Raw genomic sequence first — 12,956 nt, forward strand, 5'->3', positions numbered from 1 at the left:
GTTCCCTGACTGACAATGAACCTATGCTTCACACTGGTGCTGCATTTGACAGTCCTTTATCCAGGAATCCCCAGTTGGACAGCGGTGCTTTAGGTCACACAGCTGTTGTTGCTCTTTCCGCAGTGCTGCTGAGCGCGTACACAGAAAGAGGGTGAGCGCTGAATAGGTGGGAGAGGAGGAGCCACCCGGAGCCCTGTGTGCCTCCACAGCAACTTCAATAGATAACAGTCAGTCCAATCAGCCATGTTTTGGCCCATGGCACTTTTTCCTTTCCGCCATCATCATTATTACCACAGCCGGGATCCAGCCCCTCCACTTTAATACTCCATTAATTTCCCCTGGCGCCCATCATTCAGTATTCAATAGGTACTGTTCTGCGGCTCCAACTGTGGATCAAGCTGTTGAGGTTGCCTCCCTCCGTTCCTCCATCCAATATCATCAATGCTCAGACAGGCACTTCGACAAAGGTGCATCACCTGCTCTTTGAGAGCTGGAACATAACCTGCTGTGGTTTGGGATAGAGGAATACAGTCACGATTCTTCACGCTTTGAAAAAAGGGAATTCATTATTTGATCAAGTTAATGAACATGTCAAACTTTGAAGAGATTTCTGAACTGTGCAGAAAACCCCTGTTGGGATATCACAATTCCTCTTTGATTGTGTTGGTTTTATTCTATACACAATAATGTATTTCACACAGTGTGAGAGATTCTAACGATGCACTAAATGTTCTATTCAACCGCATAACAACATACATTTGAAAAAGCCAATTAGCACCAATTAATGAACTTTTAACTGGAAAAGACTGTCAAAATATGTTTTAGTTATAATTCAGCAAACCAATGTAACTGTAGTAGGAAAGTGTTAACATTTCAGAAAATAACTGACAGAAAGACTAAGTCATAGAAAGGCCAGATAAGAAATTAAGAACTAGCTTGACTTTCGGGGTGTTGGTGTGTTTTACAGGAAGCGGTGAGAACCAACTGGCATGCCAGGTCATCGTCTGATGATACTTTCTCTCTCTGAGACTATTGTGCGGTCAGAGAGAAGACCAGAGTCACTGGAGCTTCATCCTGGCAGTAACACTTACTGTCTGACCAGTGGTAATGGCTGCCTGCCCTCCACTGCCAACACTCAACTTGCCTGTTAGTGTGACTGGTTGTTCTCAGGGTGACTGGGTGAACACACTATAGGGTAATGAAGTTAGGAGATTATGCCTGAGATATTGTCTAAGTTGTTTTAAGTGTCAATTCTTGACGTCACATGGCAGCAGAATGGGACTCGGACTAACTGTAATGGAAATTATATTGTATTAGCCGACAGTACAATGTCACGTTTTAATCCATTTTCCTCACGGTACTGTAGACTGTGAGTCCCTGTACTGTAGACTGTGAATCCCTGTACTGTAGACTGTGAATCCCTGTACTGTAGACTGTGAGTCCCTGTACTGTAGACTGTGAGTGCCTGTACTTTAGACTGTGAGTGCCTGTACTGTAGACTGTGAGACCCTGTACTGTAGACTGTGAATCCCTGTACTGTAGACTGTGAATCCCTGTACTGTAGACTGTGAGTCCCTGTACTGTAGACTGTGAGTGCCTGTACTTTAGACTGTGAGTGCCTGTACTGTAGACTGTGAGAGCCTGTACTGTAGACTGTGAATCCCTGTACTGTAGACTGTGAATCCCTGTACTGTAGACTGTGAGTCCCTGTACTGTAGACTGTGAGTGCCTGTACTTTAGACTGTGAGTGCCTGTACTGTAGACTGTGAGACCCTGTACTGTAGACTGTGAATCCCTGTACTGTAGACTGTGAATCCCTGTACTGTAGACTGTGAGTCCCTGTACTGTAGACTGTGAATCCCTGTACTGTAGACTGTGAGTCCCTGTACTGTAGACTATGAATCCCTGTACTGTAGACTGTGAGTCCCTGTACTGTAGACTGTGAGTCCCTGTACTGTAGACTGTGAGTCCCTGTACTGTAGACTGTGAGTCCCTGTACTGTAGACTGTGAGTCCCTGTACTGTAGACTGTGAGTCCCTGTACTGTAGACTGTGAGTCCCTGTACTGTAGACTGTGAGTCCCTGTACTGTAGACTGTGAATCCCTGTACTGTAGACTGTGAGTCCCTGTACTGTAGACTATGAATCCCTGTACTGTAGACTGTGAGTCCCTGTACTGTAGACTGTGAGTCCCTGTACTGTAGACTGTGAGTCCCTGTACTGTAGACTGTGAGTCCCTGTACTGTAGACTGTGAGTCCCTGTACTGTAGACTGTGAGTCCCTGTACTGTAGACTGTGAGTCCCTGTACTGTAGACTGTGAATCCCTGTACTGTAGACTGTGAATCCCTGTTCTGTAGACTGTGAGTCCCTGTACTCTAGACTATAAGTCCCTGTACTGTAGACTGTGAGTCCCTGTACTATAGACTGTGAGCAGAAAAGTAAATGTGTATGTAAAATGAGATTTGGGTCAGGATGAAAGGCCAGTCTCAATATTACATAATAGGCTGTTTGAGTGAACTTCAACTGGTTTATTCAAGTTGTTAGAAGCACAGATGCACACAAATGTGTGTTTAAAGCCTTCTCAATATAAAAATTCACATAACTTATTCGCATTTGCTTACCATTACTTATACACTGTACATTTATTGTGTGCAATTCATCAAAGTTTCGATTTTTGGAGGTTAATGAATTAAAGTCTGATTTTATCAGGACATAGCTTCACACTGTGCTACTTTGTTCTCTTTATGGCATGACTCAGTTGATGTTCCTCCTCTCAGTCCAATGATACTTCTGCAGGGGAGAGCTGTTCCTCCTCCCAGTCCATGGATACTACTGCAGGGGAGAGCTGTTCCTCCACCCAGTCCAATGATACTACTGCAGGGGAGAGCTGTTCCTCCACCCAGTCCAATGATACTACTGCAGGGGAGAGCTGTTCCTCCACCCAGTCCAATGATACTTCTGCAGGGGAGAGCTGTTCCTCCACCCAGTCCAATGATACTACTGCAGGGGAGAGCTGTTCCTCCACCCAGTCCAATGATACTACTGCAGGGGAGAGCTGTTCCTCCACCCAGTCCAATGATACTACTGCAGGGGAGAGCTGTTCCTCCACCCAGTCCAATGATACTACTGCAGGGGAGAGCTTCAAATACTTTCAAGATTACAGGCTCAAGGTCTAGCTCCTGCTGTGAGTTCATGAATTCCACATCTTTTCGTGAAGAACTAAATAATTATTTCTGTACTCTCACCCCGGGTAGAATATTGCAGGGGCACAAAAGGTGTTTACTTCAGGCAACAAAAGAGAGCCCCTGGTCAGAGATAGAAAAAAGTCTGAGAAGCCAAGCCACTGGAGGTACCCACAGTGAGTAGAAAAAAACAGAATGAAAGGGACTTGTACAGCACAGTCTGACCCCACATACAGGCAGCCTAATGCTAAAATGTAGGTATCTTGGCTAGTGCCCAGGAGCATAAAACACGGGTCTTCACATTTAATCTACGCTCACAACAATCTCCAGATATTCACTGATATTACAAAAAAGCATATCTACACAGACATATACTACTACTGTAAACGTTCCATAGTGGCATAGGAATATGCCATTTTTGCCATTCGTTGTTAAGGATGAAAGATAAGTCTGTGGTTATAAGGCTGCTTCCACAGAAAATTGAATATAACAATTCAATTTACAGGCTGGCATTGTTATGTGAAAATAAACTATTCTTAGCCTGAACAGCTGTACTGTGCACTCAGACTGGCTTCTTTGTGCCATTGTCAGGTTCACTCTCTTACCTTAAATGAAACACTTCGTCTAAAACACTCTCTCTAAATGGAAATTCTTATCAATGTTCCTGCTGCTCTACTGAAAGATGAATAGATATTGGAGTTTCTCATTTCCATGATTACTTGTTAACCCTCAGTGAATTTGGAGTTGCGTTTGATGTTGTCAGTTGCCACAGTGGAAATTGCTACAGCGAAAGTTAAAAATAAAAGCTGTTAAAGTTGCTTTGGATGTTTTTATGAGACAGTATAGAGAACTAGCATTTTCAGTAGCGTCAGGGTAGCAACCTTACTAACAGCTGACGTGTGCGTTAAAATATGTTTGTCTTCGAATCAGATGTAACTTTTGAAATCTGTCCAGTGATTATTCTGTTGATTGAAAATCTCTCCACAGCTCATTACCAGAGTACACATTAGTTATACTTCAACAGAGACACAAAAACGTGCTGAGGCTGATGAAACCATCAAAATGGAAAAGAAAAGCCTCAGGGACTTGTGGGTTTATTTGTACTACAACTACATATAGATGTGCTTCCTGTTACCGTAAGCTGCCACCCACCTTCAAAACCAAAACAAGATACTGTAGCTGATCATAGGGACGTAACTTCACATGTTGCAGGTATAACTGACACATACTGTATGAATGTATGTCAATGGAAGAATTACACAATGACTCAAGTTCAGCATACATATTTCAATTTAGGATTCTGACCTAATTCAGTTCTAGAGGTACTGTATATATCATGGTATGTGTCCCCACGTGTCCAGTATGTTCTTAGAGAGCACTGCATGTGAAGATTCCTATATGTAATGAATACTTAAGGAGAAAATGATGTAGATTCACACGCAGAGCACAGCAGGTGTTTATTTCGCATTCGCAAACGGCAGGAATCGTGGTCACAGGCAAGCAATACACAGGTAGGCAAACAGGCAGGTGAATCCAAGTTAGGACTGAAGGCTATAACTGGTTCTCTCAAACGAGCTAGGAAAAGGCTTAGTAGAGTCATAACGAACAATACCTCTCAAAGGCACAAACAGAATGAACTGAACTAAATAAGGAGCTAATGAGACCAGGTGAGTAACTAACACAGGTGAAATCAATGAACAAAAATGAAAGACAGGCCTACGTTCAAGAACACAAAGAAACAGGGCTACGTTCAAGAACACAACGAAACAGAACACAAGGCTGACTAAGAAAATAAATACAGAACCTTATACTATAAAAGCTGTAGAATCAATAGCCAGAGAATATATATGGACTGAAGAGGTGACATGGGGTGATTCTCAGTATTTTATAGCAGTTTCTAAAACAAAGTGCCAGATGCAGAGATGTTGTGGAGATACTTTCGATTGAGCTGAAGGAATGATTTGTATTTGACAGAAAAGTGCTCATCAGAGAACAAACAACAGCTGGTGGTATGGACGCTTGTGCTCGGCGGGTAATGGATTCAACGCCTGTGAAATGAAATGGAGACACTCACTAAAAACACATGGCAGTCTTAAAATGCATTTCTATCCTACATTTTTAAAAGTATTTATATTGAGAATTGTAACTATGGTTTGGTTGAAATTAGATAAATCTAATCTGGTTGAAAGAACAGCTATACCGAGAACAAAGGCATATTCCTCATTATGTTATTTCACACTCACAGTCAAGGACATCTGAGTGCATCCAGCGTCATGCTGCCTCTTATTGGCCGACTCAGACTCAACCTTCCTCTCTGTTGCTACCCACCTTATCTGGTGGGGTAGTGACTGACATTCAAAATATGACACACACGGCTCCATGTGGACATGCTTTGACAGACCTGTAATCCAAAGAGCAAAAAGCTTGAATGTTGATGTAGGAGAGACGGACAGAAAGAGCGATGTAGCGATGCTGCTGGGCATCCCTGGTATTTCATTCTCACCTATATTGAGACTACAGACCGATGCATGTTTAGTCAGAGAGGAGGTAGAGAGGAAGTAGAGAGAGGAGGTTGAGACGCAGCCCTCTCAGTCTGCCTCAGCGCCTCCAGCTCCCTCCTTGATTGCCTGACATTCTTTATCAACAGTCAAGTATTTCTGTTCCCTTGGCAACGGCTTCCCTCTGATACAAAGAATCAGGTCTCACCTTGAAAGTTTAGAGAGAGGCTGACAGTCTCTTCTGTTTTCTGACCTGTGCAACTGCAACCTTCGCTTGCCAAAGGAAGTCTGGAGTTGTCATGTCCGATCTTATGTAAGTAAGGCGCTTCCCTTACTGTTCCTCCTCGATTAGGTCCTAAACGGCTCTGTTTCTTCTGCATGTTACATGTGATGGCAGTTGTATGCCTCTGCTAGTATACGGATTAGATTCACAGTCTCCCAGGGGGAAGAACAGGGTCTAACTGGGAGGGCTAAAACTACATCATGATAGACTTGGAAGAAGTCTGTATCTCTATAGTCTTGGTTGTATCCTTGCCATCAGTATTGTTGGGCCTCTGATGTACTGTGAGTGTGAAAAATGTTTCGGGGACATCTTCCAATACCCACAAGCCGGATTGGAACTCTCATGCTCTTTAGAGCTGCAAATGGAGCTACTCTACTTTCACCTGAGCTATGCATGTGCATAACATCAAACCAGATGTCTCCCGTCCTATCCTTCATTTCCACACACGTTCTCAAGGGGTGAATTGAACTACCAGCGTGATTATAGGTGGGTACAACCAAACCCACGCTCTATACAGCACTCCAGCTGTGGGTCTGAGCTGTGCTAAAGTGATACTTGCCAGATTGTTAGCAATCAACCTCAATCATTTGAGTCATTGCATGGGGTATAAATAACATATTATTGCAACAGATCAGGCAAAAATTATTTGGTCCCAAATGAATTTGACAGGAGGCTTATCAGTACATTCTGTACAATAGATTTAGACGTCATACTCTTAGATAAGGAATACAGCAATGATTTATCCTTGTCCTAAAATAATTTGAGACATTACTCCTTTCAGTACATATTATAGAATCAGACTTCATACCCTTTGAAAAAGAATACAGAAATCCTCTGGTTTATCCTGCCTGGTAGTACCACGGTAATGATTAGTAGAATATTCCTCCTCACATTTTTCTTGTCATATGTTTGTAGTCACTCACCATATATTTCACCAGAGCACCGTTCATTTCAGTTAACTTCACTACTAGGTACATGTGACATGAACCCCGTTCAGCAAACAGCAAGAGACAGTCTGTGTCAGCCTTAATATCACAAAAGTATTTTGAGACGTGCAAAAGATGATAGCAGTTTCATGAAGTGAATAATGTACCTTTCCACAATCTAAAATATGTTTGATTTCAGCTTTATGAGGTGTAAGAGGGGATGCCTGTGCATTACAATATGCAGTATTGATAAAAATCATTGATGGTTTTCAGGGGACACGGAATAATCATCTGAATGAGTGGTGTGGCCCTCTCGGCCCTCAGGTTGCTCCACACTTCTGATGAGTGGCGGACGTACAGGTAATGGCGGACTAAACGAAGTTAAGTAGAGCACCTCAAGATAAAACGTAATATTCAATATCGGCAAGTTAGACTAAAATATTAGCACTACATAATCTGGTGGATGATAACCTTCAATCTAGATAATAACACAAAACAAATCTTAAAACTAGAGACATTTATCGACAAATATTACGAAAACAAGCAACACCCAAACATGAAGGAGAGTATGACAGGGGAACCGATTTCAAAACGGAAACGTGACTCTTCTACAGACACAGACGATTTAATACACTGCTCAAAAAAATAAAGGGAACACTTAAACAACACAATGTAACTCCAAGTCAATCACACTTCTGTGAAATCAAACTGTCCACTTAGGAAGCAACACTGATTGACAATACATTTCACATGCTGTTGTGCAAATGGAATAGACAAAAGGTGGAAATTATAGGCAATTAGCAAGACACCCCCCAAAACAGGAGTGATTCTGCAGGTGGTGACCACAGACCACTTCTCAGTTCCTATGCTTCCTGGATGATGTTTTGGTCACTTTTGAATGCTGGCGGTGCTCTCACTCTAGTGGTAGCATGAGACGGAGTCTACAACCCACACAAGTGGCTCAGGTAGTGCAGTTCATCCAGGATGGCACATCAATGCGAACTGTGGCAAAAAGGTTTGCTGTGTCTGTCAGCGTAGTGTCCAGAGCATGCAGACGCTACCAGGAGACAGGCCAGTACATCAGGAGACATGGAGGAGGCCGTAGGAGGGCAACAACCCAGCAGCAGGACCGCTACCTCCGCCTTTGTGCAAGGAGGTGCACTGCCAGAGCCCTGCAAAATGACCTCCAGCAGGCCACAAATGTGCATGTGTCAGCATATGGTCTGACAAGGGGTCTGAGGATCTCATCTCGGTACCTAATGGCAGTCAGGCTACCTCTGGCGAGCCCATGGAGGGCTGTGCGGCCCCACAAAGAAATGCCACCCCACACCATGACTGACCCATCGCCAAACCGGTCATGCTGGAGGATGTTGCAGGCAGCAGAACGTTCTCCACGGCGTCTCCAGACTCTTTCACGTCTGTCACATGTGCTCATGTGCTCAGTGTGAACCTGCTTTCATCTGTGAAGAGCACAGGGCGCCAGTGGCGAATTTGCCAATCTTGGTGTTCTCTGGCAAATGCCAAACGTCCTGCACGTTGTTGGGCTGTAAGCACAACCCCCACCTGTGGACGTCGGGCCCTCATACCACCCTCATGGAGTCTGTTCATGACCGTTTGAGCAGACACATGCACATTTGTGGCCTGCTGGAGGTCATTTTGCAGGGCGCTGGCAGTGCACCTCCTTGCACAAAGGCGGAGGTAGCGGTCCTGCTGCTGGGTTGTTGCCCTCCTACGGCCTCCTCCATGTCTCCTGATGTACTGGCCTGTCTCCTGGTAGCGTCTGCATGCTCTGGACACTACGTTGACAGACACAGCAAACCTTTTTCCCACAGTTCCCATTGATGTGCCATCCTGGATGAACTGCACTACCAGAGCCACTTGTGTGGGTTGTAGACTCCGTCTCATGCTACCACTAGAGTGAGAGCACCGCCAGCATTCAAAAGTGACCAAAACATCAGCCAGGAAGCATAGGAACTGAGAAGTGGTCTGTGGTCACCACCTGCAGAATCACTCCTGTTTTGGGGGGTGTCTTGCTAATTGCCTATAATTTCCACCTTTTGTCGATTCCATTTGCACAACAGCATGTGAAATGTATTGTCAATCAGTGTTGCTTCCTAAGTGGACAGTTTGATTTCACAGAAGTGTGATTGACTTGGAGTTACATTGTGTTGTTTAAGTGTTCCCTTTATTTTTTTGAGCATTGTATTTTCACCACCGGGAATGGTAAAGGTCGAAACCGATCTGTTAAAATCAATATATGACAAACTGGGTATACTTGAATTAGTTAGTAAGGATATAAAAGAGTTGAAGGCAAGCCTCGAGATGAGTGATGAAAAAGCTGCGACATTGGAGAAGGAAACACCCAAGCTAAAAGGGACAGTCAATAAGATTGAAACCGAAATGAATGAAATTAAAAAGGAGAACACCGTTCTGAGGGAAGCCTTACTGGACATGCAAACTACATCAATGAGAGATAATCTGGTACTTACAGGTATCCAGGAGAAAGAAGGGGAAGTTCCTGAATCTGTAGTTAGAGTTCCTCCTTACAGCGCTTCAGATCCCACGCGAAGTTCTCGACAAAATCCAACTTGAACGTGTACACCGCTTCGGACAGAGAGGCCAAAGGTATGAACGCCCAATCGTTGCCAAATTTGCTTCATTTAAAGATAAAATAATGGTTAAAAGCCTGGGTAAAAGACTTGCTGGGACCAAAATTGGCATGAATGATCAGTTTCCGAAGGAAATTGCAGAACGGCGCAAAGTTCTGTATCCAATTTTCAAAGAAAATAGATTAAAAGCGAAACGAGTAGCTCTCGTCGTTGATAAACTATATATTGATAACCAGTTGTTCAGAGACACAAAGACTACTCCATGGTTATTTTAAAAATTACAAAGTTCTCATAGATCAGGAAAATAAACACAATTCTAGCCCGGTTATGGATTGTAACAATACAATTAAAAATATAGCTTTTCTATATATCTTCACATATAACTAATTGAACACACAAGCACTAATTCAACATAGTGAAGATAAAAACTAAGTAAACAGAAGGCACAGTATGTGTGGATGGTGTGGTGTGTGTTTATTTTTTATTTTATTTGTTATGTTTGGAAAGTTGAGTGAGTGAGTAATGAAATGGTTGCATATCCCAGAGCCAATGTATTGTTGTGAGCCGGGGTATGAGAGGGCTTTCAATGTTGTTCAGATGATGGATATACTTTTATAATGAATTATACGTCTTATTTATTTATTGTCCTGTCATGGTGGAACAGTTTTAAAATAAATGATACATTTGATTTATTATTGTCCTATCATGGGGAACTACATCTTTAAAATAAATGATATCTAATTATTTATTTATGATCCTATTTTAATGGTACGGTCCATGACCCTATACCCTAGACACCCACCTGAATGACCAAGATACTAAGGAGAAGTCCCTAACTGTTTTATGTGCCTGCTGTAAGCGGTCTGTATGCAGCCAAAATGAGGTCAGAGACCAAGAGCAGCACTGCCCCCTCAAGATTCTGAGCCTGCTTGGCAGGGTTGGTCCTGCAATGCCAAAGCCCCCTAAAGGGAGAGCATACTACACAAGGAAATTCTCAAAGCTGCTAATGAGAACCTTGACGACCTTGTACCTAGCTGGTGGGGAATCTGGTGGGGTGCCCCCACCCAGGCAGTGGCAGTGCTGGCAACACTAGCTGCAGCAACCCATGGGGAGGGGGTCACACTCGGACATTCAGAGAGGGGGTATATTATTGTGACCCTAGTGGCACAAAATCAAAGTCGGACTGCATGGAGATGCTTGGGAATATGGTCAATACGGGTGACCGTATTGTGGGTGTTTCAGGGAAAAGGTGTACAATTGACCTTCATCATCTAGGATGTGACCATGGTAAATAAAATCTCTAAATTTTTGCCTATTTTTTGCACGGTCTTGCAGGCCTTCTCATACAGCTGCAACTGCAAGTGCATTTGTAAATCAAGACCTATCTTGAGTTGGGCTCTGGGTTGGTGCAATTGTTGAGAAAGTGAGCTTATGGTTGTGTGGGGGTAAGGGTTGAGTGTGGATGGGTGGGTGGGTGTATCCCACAACTGTTGCGAAGGAGTAAAAGATGTTAGGGACAATAGAGGATGATCCACAGCTATATATAATACAAATCGAGGTGAGGGCAATGGAAATGCATTTGGCAGTTAATCTACTTCAATCCGGTAAAGGCACTGTGTGCTCTTTTCAAAGGATAGATCCCAGTTGGTTATGGGCTATGGGATACAGGGGGTCAAGGGTGGTCTGCCGGGCATTGGGATGACAACCCAACTCGGGATGAGGAGGGCTTTTAGCGGGTGGAATAGTAGGGACCAATTGGAGGTTTACTTAGTAGAAATGCAAATGTCATGGTACAGTTATATAGACACTCAATCATCATGTTACTTTTTATAAGTATAGCCAGTTACAATTGTAATGGCCTAGCAGTTAATATGAAAAGACAATCAGTATTTACCTGGCTAAAAGAGAAGGAATATGATATATATTGTTTACAGGAAACCCATTCAACAGTTTTAGATGAAGTTTTGTGGAAAAAGAACTGGGGGGGCGAAATATACTCCCATGTGCAAAGAAATTCAAAAGGGGTGATGGTTTTAATTAACAATAATTTTGATCCAAATGTGCAAATTGTCCAAACAGATCCTCAAGGTAGATGGATTATTTTAAATATGTTATTGGACAATAAACAGATATGGGTTATTAACCTATACGGTCCGAATAATGATGATCCAAGCTTCTTTGAAAATATATATAAGAATTTATCAACTCTACAAGCAACACTAGACTCTATTATTATGGTGGGAGATTTTAATACGGTTTTAAATACCTCTATGGACCGGAAAGGAAATCACACTACAAACTATCACCCTCATGCACTTAAGGAAATCATGAATGTCATGGATATATTGGAATTAGTGGATATATGAAGACTTAAATACCCTGACCTAGTGAGATATACATGGCAGAGGCTTAATCAAGCTAGTCGTCTATACTACTTTCTTATACCATTCTCTCTGGCACCAAAAGTTTAAAAAGGGTTGATAGGGGACAGAATGCGGTCGGATCGTCACATAATTGGCATATATATTACTCTTACATAATTTCCACATGGGCGGGGATATTTAATCAAAGCCTACTAGATGATAAATTGTTTAGAACTAGGACAGAAGATTTTATAACTGACTTTTCAGACATAACATAGGTACAGCAGATCCCCTTATTGTATGGGACACTTTTAAATGTGCCTTCAGAGGCCATGCAATTCAGTACTCATCTATAAAACAAAAGCAATTTAGATCAAAAGAGTCCATATTAACAAAGGAAATTGAAGGACTAACAGTTCAGTTAGATAGCAATAAAAACGGTACCATAGAGGCACAGAATAAGTTAGAGGAAAAACAAAAAGAAATGGAGGAACTTATTCAAGAAAGATCCAGTGTAATATATTATAAAAATAAAGCGAACTGGATGGAATATGGGGGAAAATGCACCAAATTCTTTTTCAATCTTCAATATAGAAATGCTACCAAAATAAATGTATTAAAACTTGTTACAAATGATGGAGTCACGCATGATTCACCAAATGATATTTTGAAAGAGGAAGTAAAGTACTTTAAGAAGATGTTTTCGTTTCAGGCTCCTCCATCTCCACTAACTGAAACTTATTGTATGGATTTCTTTCCTAATAATAATGTAAAATTAACATCTGTACAGAAAGACTCATGTGAAGGCCAAATTACAGAGGAGGAACTGCTTGATGCAATTGGGGCCTTTAAGGATGGGAAAACTCCAGGGCATACCAGTGGAAGTATACAAAACTTTTTTTGATATACTCAAAGGACCATTATTAGCTTGTTTTAACCACTCCTATATAAATGGTAGATTATCAGACACGCAACAAGAAGGTCTGATATCATTATTACTGAAACAGGACCCAAGTAGTATATATAAAGATCCAGTCCATTAAAAAAATTGGAGACCTCTCACACTTCAGTGTTGTGATGAAAAAATCCTAGCAAA

Source organism: Salvelinus fontinalis, chromosome 33 (genome assembly GCF_029448725.1).
Source record: "Salvelinus fontinalis isolate EN_2023a chromosome 33, ASM2944872v1, whole genome shotgun sequence".
Taxonomy (NCBI): Eukaryota; Metazoa; Chordata; class Actinopteri; order Salmoniformes; family Salmonidae; genus Salvelinus; species Salvelinus fontinalis.